General features: G+C 37.3%; 1 pseudogene; it reads left to right on the top strand.

Annotated features, from left to right (window-relative positions):
* Window positions 1-11,801: 11,801 nt before the first annotated feature.
* LOC136175657 (olfactory receptor 5M5-like) lies at window positions 11,802-12,565 on the top strand (annotated as a pseudogene).
* The last annotated feature ends 4,389 nt before the right edge of the window (window positions 12,566-16,954 follow it).

The following is a 16,954-nucleotide window of genomic DNA, read 5'->3' as shown; positions in this document are numbered from 1 at the left end:
GTCCCCAATCGACAGCTGTTTGATTAGCCATAAACATTAATTTTCCTGATTTGGCCTGACATTTGTCCCAATGAACAGGAGTATATTTAAAGTTCTGATTAGTAAACCCTTTGCATAGTGTTTTTTGTTCTTTCCCTAACTCGTTCCCTAAAGTTTCAGTAGTATAAACATGGTTCACAGACAAAGAAAGGGCAGTAAATAATCCAAGCAAAGTTCAAAAGTCCTCTTTTGGAGGCAGGGAGATAGCCCAAGTTTGTCGGCTAACGTTTATGCATAGTTCTGCTGGGCCCATACACAAAGGAAGGACTTCATAACCTAGAGAGAGATGAGTTAGTTCCCCTTCTTCTTCAGGGTGTGAGGGTCCTTGAAGGCCCCAGGGAGAAGGCATATGTATGGAGTCATTGGTTAATACGATTGGTCCTCTCTCTATCCATTCTACAACCTGAAGTAAAGGGGGGGTGGGTATGTGAGCCCAATAAGTGTGATTAATTAGTTCGGTTCCAGCAGGGGAGGCACAAGCAAGCAGAGCAAGCAGGGCAGCGAAAATATTTTCAGGCTTCCGAGGCATTCCCTGTTGAGAAATGAGATGTTCTGCTTGGTTAGTAAGGGTTTTTATTTGTCCCCGAGAGGGGAGATCATAAGGTTGATGCCGCCGAGCGCAATGCCTTCTGGAGAGCTTTAGAGCCGCCGTAGCCCGTATTGGAATTTCTTCCTCCTGGGGTTTTGTTGTCTCCTCTCTATCTTGAAGGCCGGGGCCCCCTTGGCTCGGATCTTCTGAAGATGAAGCCATGTGAGTTCGTTGGATCCATCTGGGGAAATACAAGCATACCCCTTTCCCTCTAAGATTAACTTTCCAGATTTCCGTTGTTTATTTAACCCGTCTTGGTACCAGACAGGCAGAGGAAGAGAAAGTGAAGTCGCTCAGTCGTGTCCGACTCTTTGCGACCCCGTGGACTGTAGCCTACCAGGCTTCTCCGTCCATGGGATTCTCCAGGCAAGAGCACTGGAGTGGGTTGCCATGAGGAAGTGAAGAGTCCTTCAATTCCTTGAAATGCTTTTCTGCTCTTGTCAAGATATCCCCTTGTGGTGTTTAAAAAAATTAAAACAAATAAAGCTGTATTAACCAAAGTTACAGGTTTAGAAAATATCATGTTGGAATTTGGTAAAGTCTGCTTTAGATAAGGAAGACAGCAGTGATCTTGTGTATTTCCCCTTTTTAAACTTTTTTATTTGTAATTTTAGTGTGTGATGTGCTCGTTCGACTATGCCTTGTGCCTGTGGGTTACAAGGAATGCCTGTAATATGTTTAATGGAAAAGGACTGTAGAAATTGTGTGAAATATCTAGAAGTGTAGGCAGAGCCATTGTGTGTATTAATAGAAATAGCAGTTCCCATTATAGCAAAGCAGGCTAATAAGTGAGTTATAACGTGTTGTGTAGCTTCACCATGAAGAGGTGTGGCCCATAGAAAAGAAGAATTGGTGTCAATACAGACATGTAGGAAGGAAGATGGAGAAAGTTCAGGGCAGTGAGTTACATCCATCTGCCATAGTTCATTAGGTTGCAATCCCCGAGGATTAATACCTTGTGCAAAGGGTCGAAGATGTAGGGGTGTACAAGTAGAGGAATTATTAGTAATTTCTCTAGCCTGGTAGTATGGGATTTTCCATAGCTGGTGTAGGGAGCCAGCATTGTTGTGCAACAGAGCATGTTGTTCTTCCCAAGTAGCAAAAGAAACAAGTTTATCAGTCTGTTCATTACCATGAGTCATAGGACCAGGAAGGGAAGAATGTGCCCGAATATGGGTAATATAATCAGGCGAAGTGCAGTTTCTAATAATGGATTGTAATTTTAAAAAAAAAGTTTGTTGTATAATAGGCATATTGGAGTTTATGGTAGAGATTTCTATATTTTTCAATACAAAAACTGAATATAAGGAATCAGAGACTATTAATGGGGTAAGGATGTAGGCAAATAACTTGAATAAGAGCATATAATTCATTTTGCTGAGCAGAATGGAATTTAGTGTAAAAGACTTTATATTCTTTGAGAGACCAGAATGAGGCTTTGGCATTTTTAGTCACATCTATATAGAAAACTTCAGCTTGTGGTATAGTGTGAGCTGACAATGTGGGAAATGATACATTCAGTACTTTTGAAGAAATTCCATAGCTTGTTAGATGGATAATGAAGTGAAATTTCTTCAAAATATTCCAGAAAGTCTATTTGAAAATCGGTGGAATTTTGTAATGCGTTCTCAAATTGAGATTTACTGATAGGTATTATTACAATTTTATGAGGATCAGAGCCAATTAGAGTTTTACTTCTATTTATTCCACTGATAATGATGAGAGCAATTAAATCAAGGTAGGGCGTAAGTGACTTTATTCCTCTAAAATGAGTATAAATCCATTCTGCTGGGTGTTCTTGTTGGGCAAGAAGTCCTGTGGGAGAATGAAGAGAGGGGGGTATAAATAATTCTAAAGGTAGATTTAGTCTGATGCGAGTAAGAAACTGTTTTTGTAATTTATTTTGCACTAAATAGAGTTCCTCTCGTGCCTCTTGAGAAAGTGAACGAGAGCTATCTAAAGTAGAATCTCCTTTCAAAATATTAAATAGATTAGTCAGTTGATAATTAGCAATGTGTAATGAGGGTCTAATCCAATTTATATCATCTAAGAGTTTTTGAAAATCATTTAAAGTTGATAATTTATCATCATGAATCTGAGTTAATTGAGGAATAATATGTTATCTATTAACAATAAATCCTAAGTAATGGTGAGGTAGAGGTTTGAATTTTTTCAAGGGCAATGATTAACCCAGAGTTTTTTAAGTATTGTTAAGCTATATCAAACACGTGTTGCATTTCTAAAACAGATGGAGCCGAAAACAATATATCATTCATATAATGAATAACAAGAAAGTCAGGAAATTGTTTTCTCACAGGCTCAAGGGCTTTAGCCACGTAGTATTGGCACATGGTGGGAGAATTCATCATTCCTTGAGGCAGTAAAGTTCATTGATATCGTTTATGAGGTCCAATGTGATTAGGAAAAAGGAGAGAGAAAGCCAATCTCTCTCGGTCTGAAGGGTGTAAAGGTATATATATAAAAAGCAATCTTGTAAATCAATAATAATAATGTGCCAATTTTGAGGAATAGTAGTAGGTGATGGGATTCCTGGTTATAATGCACTCATAGGTTTCATAGATGCATTAACTTTTCTAAGGTCTGTTAAGAGGTGCCATTTCCCGGTCAGGGAAGATATTCAATTTATAATGTCATCTCAGATTCTATGGCAGTTCAAAAAGCGGGACAAAATTGCTCAATTACTTCTTTTGCCTTACACGTCTGTTAACTCCTCTAATAATGTATGGACAGGCAGATTTGGCAGTACAGATTAAAAACAATCCTCATGGACATCATTGGTATCTGAATATGCCTGACCAAATATAAATATCACAATTAACGGTAAAAGATTTTCTGGTCTCCTCGACACTGGATCTGATATTACTATTATTTCCAAACACTTATGGCCCAAATCCTGGCCTATACAAAAAGTCTCTTGCCAAATTACAGGAATTTCTCAAACTAAAGTACAAGAAGCCTATCAAAGTGCTCAAATATACCCATGTGAGGGACCAGAATGCCAACCTGCAACATTAAGACCTTATGTGATAAATGCAGCCCTTAATCTTATAGGAAAGGGCTTACTTATGCAATGGCAGACTCAGATATACATTCCACATTTTTCCTAGAGGCCACTGCTCATTTAACAAACAAAGCAATTATTAAAATAACTTGGAAGAATGACTAGCCTATTTGGACAGAGCAGTGGCCCCTTATGGAAGAAAACTTACAGGCTGCTAAAGAACTTATAGACATACAATTAGAATTGAAACATATTGAGGAATCTTGCTCTCCTTGGAACTCTCCTATTTTTGTTATAAAAAAGAAATCTAACACTTCCTCTGCAATTTTCTGGAAGAGTTTGAGGAGGATAGGTGTTAGCTCTTCTCTAAATGGTAGAATGGTAAAATTTTTTTGCTAGAATTCAGCTGTGAAGCCATCTGGTCCTGGGCTTTTGTTTGTTGGAAGATTTCTGATTATAGTTTCAATGTCTGTGCTTGTGATGGGTCTGTTAAGATTTTCTATTTCTTCCTTGGTCAGTTTTGGAAAGCTATGCTTTTCTAAGAATTCATCCATTTCTTCCAAGTTGTCGATTTTATTGTCATATAGCTGCTGATAGTAGTCTCTTATGATCCTTTGTATTTCTGTGTTGTCTGTTGTGATGTCTCCATTTTCATTTCTAATTTTGTTGATTTTATTCTTCTCCCTTTTTTTCTTGATGAGTCTGGCTAATGGTTTGTCTATTTTATTTATCTTCTCAAAGAACCAGCTTTTAGTTTTGTGGATTTTTGCTATAGTCTCCTTTGTTTCTTTTTTTCATTTATTTCTGCCCTAATTTTTATGATTTCTTTCCTTCTACTAACCCTGGGGTTCTTCATTTCTTCTTTTTCTAGTTGCTCTAGGTGTAGAGTCAGTTTTTTTTTTTTTTTATTTGATTTTATTCTTATTTCTTGAGGTAAGCTTGTATTGCTATGAACCTTCCCCTTAGAACTGCTTTTACTGAATCCCATAGGTTTTGGGTTGTGTTTTCATTTTCATTCGTTTCTATGCATATTTTGATTTTTTTTTCCTATTTCTTCTGTGATTTGTTGGTTATTTAGAAGTGTGTTGTTTAGCCTCTATATATGTTTGCATTTTTAATAGGTTTTTATTTTCCCCTGTAGTTGACGTCTAATCTTACCACACTGTGCTCAAAAAAGAGGCTTGAAGTGATTTCCTTTTTTTTTTTTTTAATTTCCCAAGGCTAGATTTATGGCCCAGGATGTTGTCAATCCTAGAGAAGGTTCCCTGTGCCCTTGACAAAAAGGTGAAATTTATTTTCTTTTTTTTGGGGGTGGGGGGGGAGGGGTGGCGGTGAAACGTCCTATCAACATCAATTAGGTCCAACTGGTTCATTAAATCATTTAAAGTTTGTGTTTCCTTGCCAGTGTTCTGTTTAGTTGATCTATCCATTGGTGTGAGTGGGGTATTAAAGTCTCCCACTATTATTGTTACTGTTAATTTCCCCTTTCATTCTTGTTAGCATTTGCCTTACATATTGTGGTGCTCCTATGTTGGGTGCATATATATTTATAATTGCTATGTTTTCTTCTTGGATTGATCCTTTGATCATTATGTAGTGTCCTTCTTTGTCTCTTTTCACAGCCTTTATTTGAAAGTCTATTTTAGCTGATATGAATATTGCTACTTCTGCTTTCTTTTGGTCTCCATTTGCATGAAATAACGTTTTCCAGCCCTTCACCTTCAGTCTGTATGTGTTCCTTGTTTTGAGGTGGGTCTCTTGTAGACAGTATATATAGGGGTCGTATTTTTGTATCCATTCAGCCAGTCTTTGTCTTTTGGTTGGGACATTCAAACCATTTACATTTAAGGTAATTATTGATAAGTATGATCCCATTGCCATTTACTTTGGTGTTTTGGGTTTGAGTTTATGCACCCTTTCTGTGTTTCCTGTCTAGAGTAGATCCTTTAGCATTAGTTGAAGAGCTGGTTTGGTGGTGCTGAATTCTCTCAGCTTTTTCTTGCTGTAAAGCTTTTGATTTCTCCTTCATCTTTGAATGAGATCCTCGCTGGGTACAGTAATCTGGGTTGTAGGCTTTTCTCTTTCATCACTTTAAGTATGTCCTGCCATTCCCTTCTGGCCTGAAGAGTTTCTATTGAAAGATAATAATGGTTCTTTGTGTTTGATCTCTATTAATTTGATTAATATGTGCCTTGGGAAGTTTCTCCTTGGGTTTATCCTGTTTGGGACTCTTTGGGCTTCTTGGACTTGGATGGCTATTTCCATCACCATTTTAGGGAACTTTTCAACTATTATCTCCTCAAGTTTTTTCTCATGGCCTTTCTTTTTGTCTTCTTCTTCTGGGACTCCTATGATTTGAATGTTGGGGCATTTGACACTGTCCCAGAGATCTCTGAAGTTGTCCTCATTCCTTTTAATCTTTTTTTTTTTCTTTTTTCCTCTCTGCTTCATTTACTTCCACCATTCTATCTTCCACCTACTAATCTTATCTTCTGTTTCAGTTACTCTACTGTTGATTCCCTCCAGAGTGCTTTTGATCTCAGTTATTGCATTATTCATTACTGATTCATTTATTTCTTCTAGATGCTTGTTAAACATTTCTTGCATCTTCTCAATCCTTGTCTCCAGACTATCTATCTGTAACTCCATTTTGCTATCAAGATTTTAGGGTCATTTTACTATCCTTATTCTGAATTCTTTTCCTCTTTTATTTGGTTTGGTGGGCATTTATCATGTTCTTTTACCTGCTGAATATTTCTCTGCCTTTTCATCTTGTTTAGATTGCTGTGTTTGGGGTGGCCTTTCTGTATATGCTGGAAGTCTGTGGTTCTTCTTCATCGTGGAGGATTCCCCCTGTGGGTGGGATTGGACGAGTGGCTCGTCATGGTTTCCTAGTTAATGAAGCTTGTGTCAGTGTTCTGGTGAGTGGAGCTGGATCTCCTCTCTCTGGAGTGCAATGAAGTGTCCAGTAGTGAGGTCTGAGGTGTCTGTGGGTTTGGTGTGACTTTTGGCCGCCTGTATTTTAATTCTTAGGGTTATGTTCCTGCATTGTGGAGGATTAGCTTGGTATGTCTTGCTCTGAAACTTGTTGGCTTTTAGATGGGGCTTGGTTTCAGTGTAGGTATGGAGGCTTTTGGATTAGTCCTTGTCAATTAATGTTCCCTGGAGTCAGGAGTTTTCTGGTGTTCTCAAGTTTTGGATTTAAGCCTCCTGCCTCTAGTTTTCAGTCTTATTCTTACAGTAGCCTCAATACTTCTCCATCCATGTCACACTGATGATAAAACATCTCCTTTCAAAGAGATTGGGCTGCCTTTCTGTGTGCTTGGTGTCCTCTGCCAGCATTCAGAAGTTGTTTTGTGGAATTTGCTCAGCATCCAAATGATCTTTTGATGAAATTGTGGGGGAGAAAGTGGCCTCCCCATCTTATTCCTCTGCCACCTTAGGACCTCCATCCTTGTTTAGTGAAAGATTTTTTAAATTCTGCAATGCTTTAAAATTTTCAAGAATTTCATACACATGATTTTACATATTCTTATAATAACTCAATTTCCCCCTAACCCTATATTGCCTTTCCCCACTTCCCTCTCCCCACTGGTAGCCAAAATTTGGTTTCTATATTTGTGAGTTTGCTTCCTTTTTGTTTACTTCACAATTTATTATATTTTTGATATTCCACATATATGTCATATCATACAACATTTGTGTGTTTTCTCTTTCTGCATTATTTTAGCAGTTTAATGCCCTCCAAGTGAATCCATGTTCTCACAAACAGCAAAACTGCATTCATATACAATAAGTCCTTTACATATGAACCTTCAAGCTCTGAATTTTCAAAGATGTGAACGTGTTGCTCACATGTCAAATCACATAAGTTAGTTCTCGTGACGGGTGTACATTCTGTGTGTAAATCCTCTACATGTGGGTGCACTTTTGTGTATTCTACTGTACAGTAGTGTTCAGTATCTTTTTTGAAAAGACATCCAGAGGCAAGTGTAAACACAGTGTTGATTTTGAAGGACACTTCAGATCCTCTCTATAGATTTCCACTTAACTACACTGGTTTGATGAGTGAAAATATATGGCATGATGAAAAAGATCATTGCAGGTGCCTCGTCATCAATAGCAATGTCCTTTTCTGCTCTGTGTAGTTGACACCCTTGTCCATCTCAATCAGAGATGCTGCTTGGTTATGTCAAAGGGGAGGAGGGAGCAAGAATTATCTCACTATTCTGCTTGCCCAGGTGGCTCTAATTCTCAAGAAAGGGATAGAGAAGCATGTCTAAGCCTCATTCTCATAACCAGTTTTATCTGCAATAATGCTGGTATTTTAGCTGATACAGAATCCACCTGCAATGCAGGAGACCCCGGTTCAATTACTGGGTCAGGAAGTTCCCCTGCGGAAGGAGTAGGCTACCTACTCCAGTGTTCTTGGGCTTTCCTCATGACTCAGAGAGTAAAGAATCTGCCTGCAATGCAAAGATCTGGGTACAACCCCTGGATTGGAAAGATCCACTGAAGGAGGCCATGGCAACCCACTCTAGCATTCTTGCCTGGAGAATCCCCATGGACAGAGGTGCCTGGTAGGCGACAGTCCATGAAGTCACAAAGAGTCAGACCCAAACATAGAGTCCTTGACAGGGTGCTTGGCACCTTATTAAAAAAAAAAAAAAAAAAAAAAGGGTCAGGCCTATTGAGTGAATAAGCACAGCACAATGCTAATAATGTTAACCTCTGACTCCTGTGTGTGGTCTACAAGTGGTCCAGGACCCAGAAGGATGATGATTCAATGGCCCTTTTAGTATCCAGCAATGGTTAAGCCAGAAATATCACTTTAGTCATTTGGTCTGAGTCAGGGATGTGAGACAAAAATAAAATCCTACTCAGATGTTTTAACTGAAGAGAATTTAATGGAAATAATTTAATTTAATAAGGAGAATACTGGCAGTGTTAAATAAATCAGCCCAAGAACTTGAAGTATCTGGAGGCTAAGTTCATAAGGCAATTTTTGTACGAGTCCTGAAGCAGTCAACACAAAGGCCTCTGTCAGGATTCTAGTGTCATGAGATCCAGGAAGAGCATGCCAGGTCACCTTTTCAACACACACCTTAGCAGGAATTTTCCTTGAAAAGATGCAGCCACCTTAACACTTCATTGTGAAACTGGGAGAAAATCAAATTTGGATACTTTTCTCTTCTTCTTATTTCTGTTATGCTCCTGGTTTCTCCCATTGACCTAACTCAGATGGAAACTAGACACTCAAGGAGCCCTATGGATGGAATTTAAGGATTAAGCTCCAGGTAGACACTTCCCAAATAAATAAATAAATAAATAAATAATAAAACCTGTAAGGATGGTCTAGACTGATAAAAGAAGCATCATTAGCACATTTATATTATCTATATATCCATGGTGTTCCCTTTGCTAGGTATTTATTATTATAACAATTTAAAATATAAAGAGCAAGGTTCAGAATCAATAAATAAGTAGTTCAAATGCAGCAAAATTATCTGACTGATGGTTTTCCTATATCATTCAGTCTTCTATCTGCATGAGAATTTATTAACTTCCCCAAGCCAAGTCTCAAAATAGCAATACATTTATTCATAAGTTAAAAAAAATTGAGTCCCATTAGTATACCATTTCAGAAGATTTAATTCCCTGAAGATACTGGGAAGAGGCAAAAATCATGTCCTCAGTGGGCTTAACATTCTAAAAAGAGTAAATCACTCATGGTGGTTTAAAGTCTAGATGATTTTCTGTGAGAAATAATTGAGCCCTAGGGTGCTGATCCCTCTGTGGCAATTCTGGTATAAATTCCTCAGCTTGTTCATATCGGTGCTGTCACTGGGAAATCACTCTTCTTTCACCGGCAGGACTAGGTACTGAACAGTTTGCTGTGCTGTATGCTTAGTCACACACTCGTGTTTGACTCTTTGTGACCCCATGGACGGTAGCCCACCGGACTTCTCTGTCCATGAGGATGCTCCAGGCAGGAATACTGGAGTGGGCTGCCATGGCCTCCTCCAGGGGATTTTCCCAATCCAGGGGTCAAATCCAGGTCTTCTGCACTGCAGGCATATTCTTTACCATCTGAGCCGCCAGGAAAGCCCAAGAACACTGGAGTGGGTAGCCTATCCCCTCTCCAGGGGATCTTCTGAACCCTGCAATCAAAATGGGATCTCCTGAGTTGCAGGCATATCCTTTACCAGCTAAGCAATATTTTATTTTTCTCATAGTACAAATATTTATAAATATACCATGGAGTGGTATCACAATGGCCAAAGAAATACATCAAAGGCCACAAAACAGAGCCTCAGGTTGAGAGTGTCTGTCAAGAATACAAAGCTCTATAGTGCCCAGAGCCATTTCTGTCCACTTCTCTCTAAGATTACCTTGCCAAGTCAATTTTTCTCATCAGATGGCCAAAATATTGGAGGTTCAGCTTCAGCATCAGTCCTTCCAATGATTTTTCAGTACTGATTTCTTTTAGGATGAACTGGTTGGATCTCCTTGCAGTCCAAGGGACTCTCAAGAGTCTTCTCCAACACCACAGTTCAAAAACACCAATTCTTAGGTGCTCAACTTTCTTTATGGTCCAACTCTTATATCCATACCTGACTACTGGAAAACCCATACCTTGGACTAGACAGACCTTTATCAGCAAAAGAATGTTTCTACTTTTTAATATGGTGTCTAGGATCATCAGATTTTCTTCCAAGGATATGGTCTCTTTATCATGTACAAAAGTTGAGAAATACACTTTATGATTTCTTACATACTGTCTCAGTTTTATAAAAAATATGATTATTATTATCAGTGTGACCTTTACAGATCTCAAATTGAATCCCTGTCATACAGTTTATTCTTACTTTTTGATAGAGTTAAAATGAGGTAAAGTTGCAAAAAAATTTTTACAGTTTGGGGATGGATGTGTCAAGCATTTTTTTAAAAATTGTCTTTTCCTCAAAGGGAAATTTTTAATACATAATTTTATCCTGATTATTCCCTCATTTAATATTTAATACCACTAATAAATATGGATATATAAAAATAATCACCTATTGTTTATGTACTATATTTTTACCTGCATTTATACAAAAACACCATTTACTTTTGTGTCCCATGAGCCAATTGCTGCTCCTGCCAAGTCAATTATTGTCCTAAATAATTGGCTGAAATATACAGAGCTAAGGATAGCCTGGGATATCTTACTGAAGTAAGATTTGGTTATGTGAGGGCAACCTGAGGTAGGCAAGTGTGGATAAAATGAACATGCATCACAGGACTGCCTAGAAAATAACCTCGAGGTTAGAGTGGCAAGTAGACAGACACTGGTTCTATAAAGATCTATCTGTTCCATTTCCCTAAATCAATCACCCGTGGGGGAAAAACAATGAATTTCAATTGTTGACACTTCAGACACTGCATCATAATTATTCTGAAAACAAAGAATCATAGTTCTAAAGAAAAGCAATATTTAAAGGGTGTGTAAGTGACCAATTCATGATAATGATTTGTAGAAAAGATTTCAGCTTCTTAACTATTAAGAGACTTGCAGAAAAGCATTTGAAATTATGTAAATGTGTTCTATATTAAGTTAAATATTGAAACATCTAGTGCATGATTACTAGGTTATTTCTGGATATTTAAAGACAAATTTGATGAGGAACATTTTAAAAAACTACTGAATTTCTTATAGTATTGTTTCTGTTTTCTGTTTTGTTTTGTTTTGGCCATGAGGCATGTGGGATCATAGCTCCCTAAAAGGGGATCACATCTTTGTTCCCTGCATTGGAAAATGCAGTTTTAACTACTGGATCACCTGGAAAGTCCCCTATGTAACTTCTTTATGTCACATGTATTTAGAAGTTTAAAAGGAGCAGGCATTGATGAAATGATGTTATTAATGGAAAATGATTAAAAAAATACATTTTTATTTCATTTACTTTAGACATCATTGGAAGCTGAGCAAACACAATGTTAAAGGAAAACTACACATAAGTGACTGAGTTTATTCTCCTGGGACTGACAGATCGAGTTGAGTTGCAGCCTTTCCTTTTTGCGATCTTCCTAGTCATCTACCTGATCACAGTCATCGGCAATGTGAGCATGATTTTGTTAATCAGAACTGACTCAAAGCTTCAGACTCCAATGTACTTCTTCCTCAGTCATCTCTCCTTTGTAGATCTCTGTTATGCCACCAATGTCATGCCTCAGATGCTGGTCAATCTCTTATCCAGGAGAAAAACCATTTCCTTCCTTGGTTGCTTTATACAGTTTGACTTTTTCATTTCCTTGGGGCTCACAGATAGCTATATGCTCACAGCAATGGCTTATGACCGTTACATGGCCATCTGCAAACCCTTGTTATATGGCATCAAAATGTCCCGATGTGTCTGCCTCTCTCTCGTTGCTGCATCTTATATTTATGGCTTTGCAATGGTCTTGCACAGACCATCTTGATGCTCCGCCTCACCTTCTGTGGACCTAATGAAATCAACCACTTCTACTGTGCAGACCCACCTCTCCTAGTCCTGGCCTGCTCAGACACTTATGTCAATGAAACTGCCATGTTCGTGGTGGCTGGTTCCAACCTCATGTTTTCTCTCACCATCATCCTCGTCTCCTATATTTTCATATTTACAGCCATTCTGCAAATGCGTTCTCCAGAAGGGAGGCGCAAGGCCTTCTCCACCTGTGGGTCTCATCTGACAGTTGTCACCATGTTTTATGGGACACTGTTCTGGATGTATCTGAGGCCGCCTTCTGAGGCATCTGTAGAACAGACCAAAATTGCAGCTGTGTTTTATATCTTTCTGAGTGCTATGCTAAACCCTTTGATCTACAGCCTTCGGAACAAAGATGTTAAGAGAGCAATAAGGAGAGTGATTCAAGAGAAATTGTTTGTCAATTAAGTACACATTTGGCCAGAGGTATGTAATATATCTGTATTCTCTGACCGATTAGAAAGAATTTTAAATTAATAAGTCACTTTTTGTCATTGACTTATTTTTACCTTTTGCAATTCACTTACGAAATGTGGAAGAATGTGTCAGATCATTAGCTTGTGTCACTTCAGTGTATTTGAAATGAATACCACATGGGAATCCAATGACAAGACCAGACAGCATTATTATTTTTGTAATATTAATAAATGACAGATAATTCTGTGCACAATATTCAGAAAGGTAGAAAGTTATAAAAGACAGAATTACCAATGATGCTAAGACAATGCCAATTTGTTTGATTTGAGGGGTTTAAAAATTTCCAAATTATTTTCCAAAACTTGTCAATCATATAAGGAGGAACGTTTTTGGTTTAGTTGGTTGGTTCTTTCCTTTGTTCACATCATATGACCAAGAAGATTTTTGGGTATCTTAAATCATTACTCTAAGGACTATATTTAGATATTAGTACTGGTCTAACAGAATCCTCATTGATTAAATGTTTGACAGAAAGGCCAAATTTCCTTTAGTTTTTTTTTAAAATATTTCTTTTGATTTTTTTTTTTTTACCAATATACCTCCAGCACTAACTTATTATTGGCTTTCACTTTTTTTGTGTGTGTATGCACTGTTAACAGCTCACAGACAAAAATAGTGAATAGTATAAAGAGCACTTTTCAAAGCATAGCTAATCATCATTAAGTTTTCACACAATGACACTTTGTTTCAAATTTGCACAAATCTCCATGTCGTAGACCTGACTGCTCACCTTGGCATCTCCCCCTGGGACATACAGGTTGGGGAAGCTCACGATGCTGGAAAACTCAGAAGAGACGAGAGTTGAGCAGAACTTGGTTCTGTTAGGTCAATCGAGTTGATTTTTCTTTAACTGATTTATAACTGCTTTGTAATTTTAAGTTTCAGGAATGCACCATTTGAAAGTCACCCAGTTGTGTCCGACTCTTTGTGATCCCGTGGACTGTAGCCTGCCAGGCTCTTCTGTCCATGGGGATTCTCCAGGCAAGAATACTCAAGTGGGTTGACATGCCCCTCTCTAGGGGATCTTCCAAACCCAGGGATCGAACCCAGGTCTCCCGCATTGCGGGCAGATTCTTTAGTGTCTGAGCCACCAGAGAAGCCTGGTGTTCAGCATAGTAATTTACAATTTTTAGAACTGTTAAAGAGGCTTTTCTGGTTGGCTCAGTGGTAAAGGATCTGCTTGCAGTGCAGGCGACTCAGAAAATACAGGTTTCAGAACTGGGTTGGTAAGATCCACTGGCGGAGGAAATGTTTAAAAAACAGTAAGAGTGATTCAAGAGAAGTTATTTGCCAAATAGCATAGACATTTTGGTCACAGGTATGTAACATATCCATATTCTCTGATCAGTCAGTGAGCACTTTAAATTAACAAATCATTTTGGCTATTGACTATTCTTTTCCTTTTATAATTCACCTATGAGACTTAGAAGAATGTTACCAAATTGTTAGTTTTGACTCAGTATATTAAAATAATACCACACATATATTAAGACACAAGACCAAACAGCATTGTCACTGCTCTATAAAATTAGCAAAAGGCAGATCATTCTGTCTACATTACCCATAGTCACCAAACATGTGAACTTGCTTGTTGGATTGTTTCTTTTGTATTTTTTATTCAAATTATATAGAAATGAAGATCTTTAGGAATCTCAGGTTATGGCTCCAAGATATATCCTTAGATAATAGTACTGGTTCAATAGAATCCTCATTCATAAGATTGCTGAGTAAATCCTAAATATCCTACAGAATATTTTCATTATGTATTTTAAGTGTTTTAATCTATTTATATCCCTATCATAAACTAGTTTTCAGGTTTCATTTTTTTGGTTTTTTTATGAACCATTTCCAGTACACACCCAAAATATGAAGCAACATAAAGACTACCAGTGTCAGGAGAACTAGCAATTAATATATCACACAATGCCACAGTTTTCATCTTTTAGATTTTTATTTTCTCTTGGGGCGTAGTTGATTAACTCAGTTATACCTATTCACGGATCTACACTTTTCCCATTGCTCACCCATTTAGATTACTGTAGAGTACTGAACAGTCTTCCCTGTGTTAACAGCAGAAACTCAGGTCCCGCACCTCTGCATGTCACGGACACGAGTGCTCACCTCTGGCATCGCCTCCTGAAGCGTACCTGGGGAAAGGCTATGACACTGAAGCATGCTTAGAAGAGATGGGGCCTGAGCAGAGCAGGGTCCTATGAAGTCTCTCCAGTGAATTTTCTTTTATGAGATCTTCAGTGTCCTTCCAGATGTTTGAATTTTCATACATGAAAATCTAGAATGATGCTGTAGATTTGTAGTTTTTAAAACTATTGAGACTATATTACTAGGTCTTCTCAAGTACTGAACTGGTAGTATTCCTTTTACCATTTATACTTTCTATCCCTTCTGTGATGTGTAAAGTCTAAAGGTTTGATTTGTCTGATATTCACATATATTTAGCTGTTTATTTTTTGTTTGTTTTTATTTGGTTATGTCCAGTATGCTTTATTTTACTTTTTTATTTTGAGAGTCCTTTTGATCACTATTTCTTATTTTATTGTGGATATTGACACTTTTGAATATTTCTGACAACTTAGTTTGTGCTTTTCACAAAGTTCTTTATGCTTTTTCTCCTTTTTATCTACTGTGAATTAAATCATATTTTGCTACTTTCCTTCCTTTTTAATCCTTGTTTGACTATGACACATTCTATTTTCTGCTATTAACAAGCTCCCTTAAATTGTGTGTGCATGCTTGCCTTGACTTAGTCTTGCTTAATCAGTACATCTACTTTGCTATTAAATAATAAGAAGAATGTACAATATTTTAATTATGAATTCATCCTGCTTCTAGCTTATAAACTGTCATTTGTAGGTATAGAATAAATCATTAATAGTAAATTATTTATTAATGAACTTTAAATATTATCTACATTGTATATGATTACAGTTATTATTATATTAAATGGTGATTCAACGTTCATGTTCCTTTAACTTTTGTGACATTTATCAATTTTTCTCTGACTATATGGCACCCACTCTTCATTTATATATCACATTTATATATCACTCTTCATATATATCACACAGTTTTCCCCTGTGTGATATATATCCTTAATCAGTTCTTTCAGTAAGAGTCCCTCTCTATCCATTTATCTGAGAATATGACTTGTCTATTCTCAAAGGACAATTTATTTGGATATGAATGTAGAAAGACAGATACTTGCTTTCAGTATATAAAATATCTTATATTATGGCTTCTTTTTGTTTGACTACTCAGATCGATATATTACCAGATTATTTGTTATTTCTCTGTAGGTGAGATACTATCTTTTTCATTTTCTAATATTGTTTCAGTGTTTGTTGGGATTTAGTTATATTGATACTTTTGCATTTTCATTGCCTCTTTGCTGATCTCTTAACGTCATATCCTCTTAGGATATATTCTCACAATATCATATAACTTTAGTTCATAGAAATTTTAAAACTGCATTTTTAATATTATTATTGTGATTGACTCATGATTATATTATCCCCAGTATTCTCAGCATCATGAGGGCCAGGTCGAAGGTCCTTGTCTAGCTTTGCTCACTGATTTAAAGTCAGAATTTATCACAAAACCTAGAATAGAGATATTCTGAATACATATCACTTGAGTTAATAAACTATCACTATGACCTTAGCATTATAGTTTTTTGAGTAGTGAAAGATCTACTCCCTTTCACTTTCTAACAAAATTTTTGTTCAATCTGAATCATTTAGAATCTGACTGAACAGTTTCTAAGCCTCATGCCTCCTACCATGAAACAGAAACATTTGAAAAACAGAAACCATCTTTGTCCTTTTCTTACATTCTCCATTGACTGCACAGTGGCAAACAGATCTTCTCTGAATATTTGACAACTATGTGGATGGATGAATGAGCAGATTAACTGATAAGTAAATGCCTTTGTACCCAGAGAATGTGCAGCGCGATGTGGACGTGCTGTGTTTCTATTCTAAGCAATACCATATCAAAGACTCATAATCTGTTTGATCTCGGCCTCACAATGTGTTAACTGTAGGTTGCAGGAAAGTCAATTACCCTATACTTGTTCCAGTTTCCTATCTGTAAAATGAAGGTACTTACACTAAGAGCCTACACCATTTGTAAGTTTATCTGAGCTAATGCTTGTGTAGCTATTAAGCCTAAGGCTGGCACATATTGCATACTCAATGCCTACTGAGTGAGTGAGTGAGTGAGTGAAGTCGCTCAGTCGTGTCCGACTCTTTGCGACCCCATGGACTGTAGCCTACCAGGATCCTCCCTCCATGGGATTCTCCA

This window comes from Muntiacus reevesi, chromosome 9 (genome assembly GCF_963930625.1).
Source record: "Muntiacus reevesi chromosome 9, mMunRee1.1, whole genome shotgun sequence".
Lineage (NCBI taxonomy): Eukaryota > Metazoa > Chordata > Mammalia > Artiodactyla > Cervidae > Muntiacus > Muntiacus reevesi.
The sequence above is the reverse complement of the archived record's forward strand: the minus strand, read 5'-3'. Positions and strand labels throughout refer to the sequence as shown.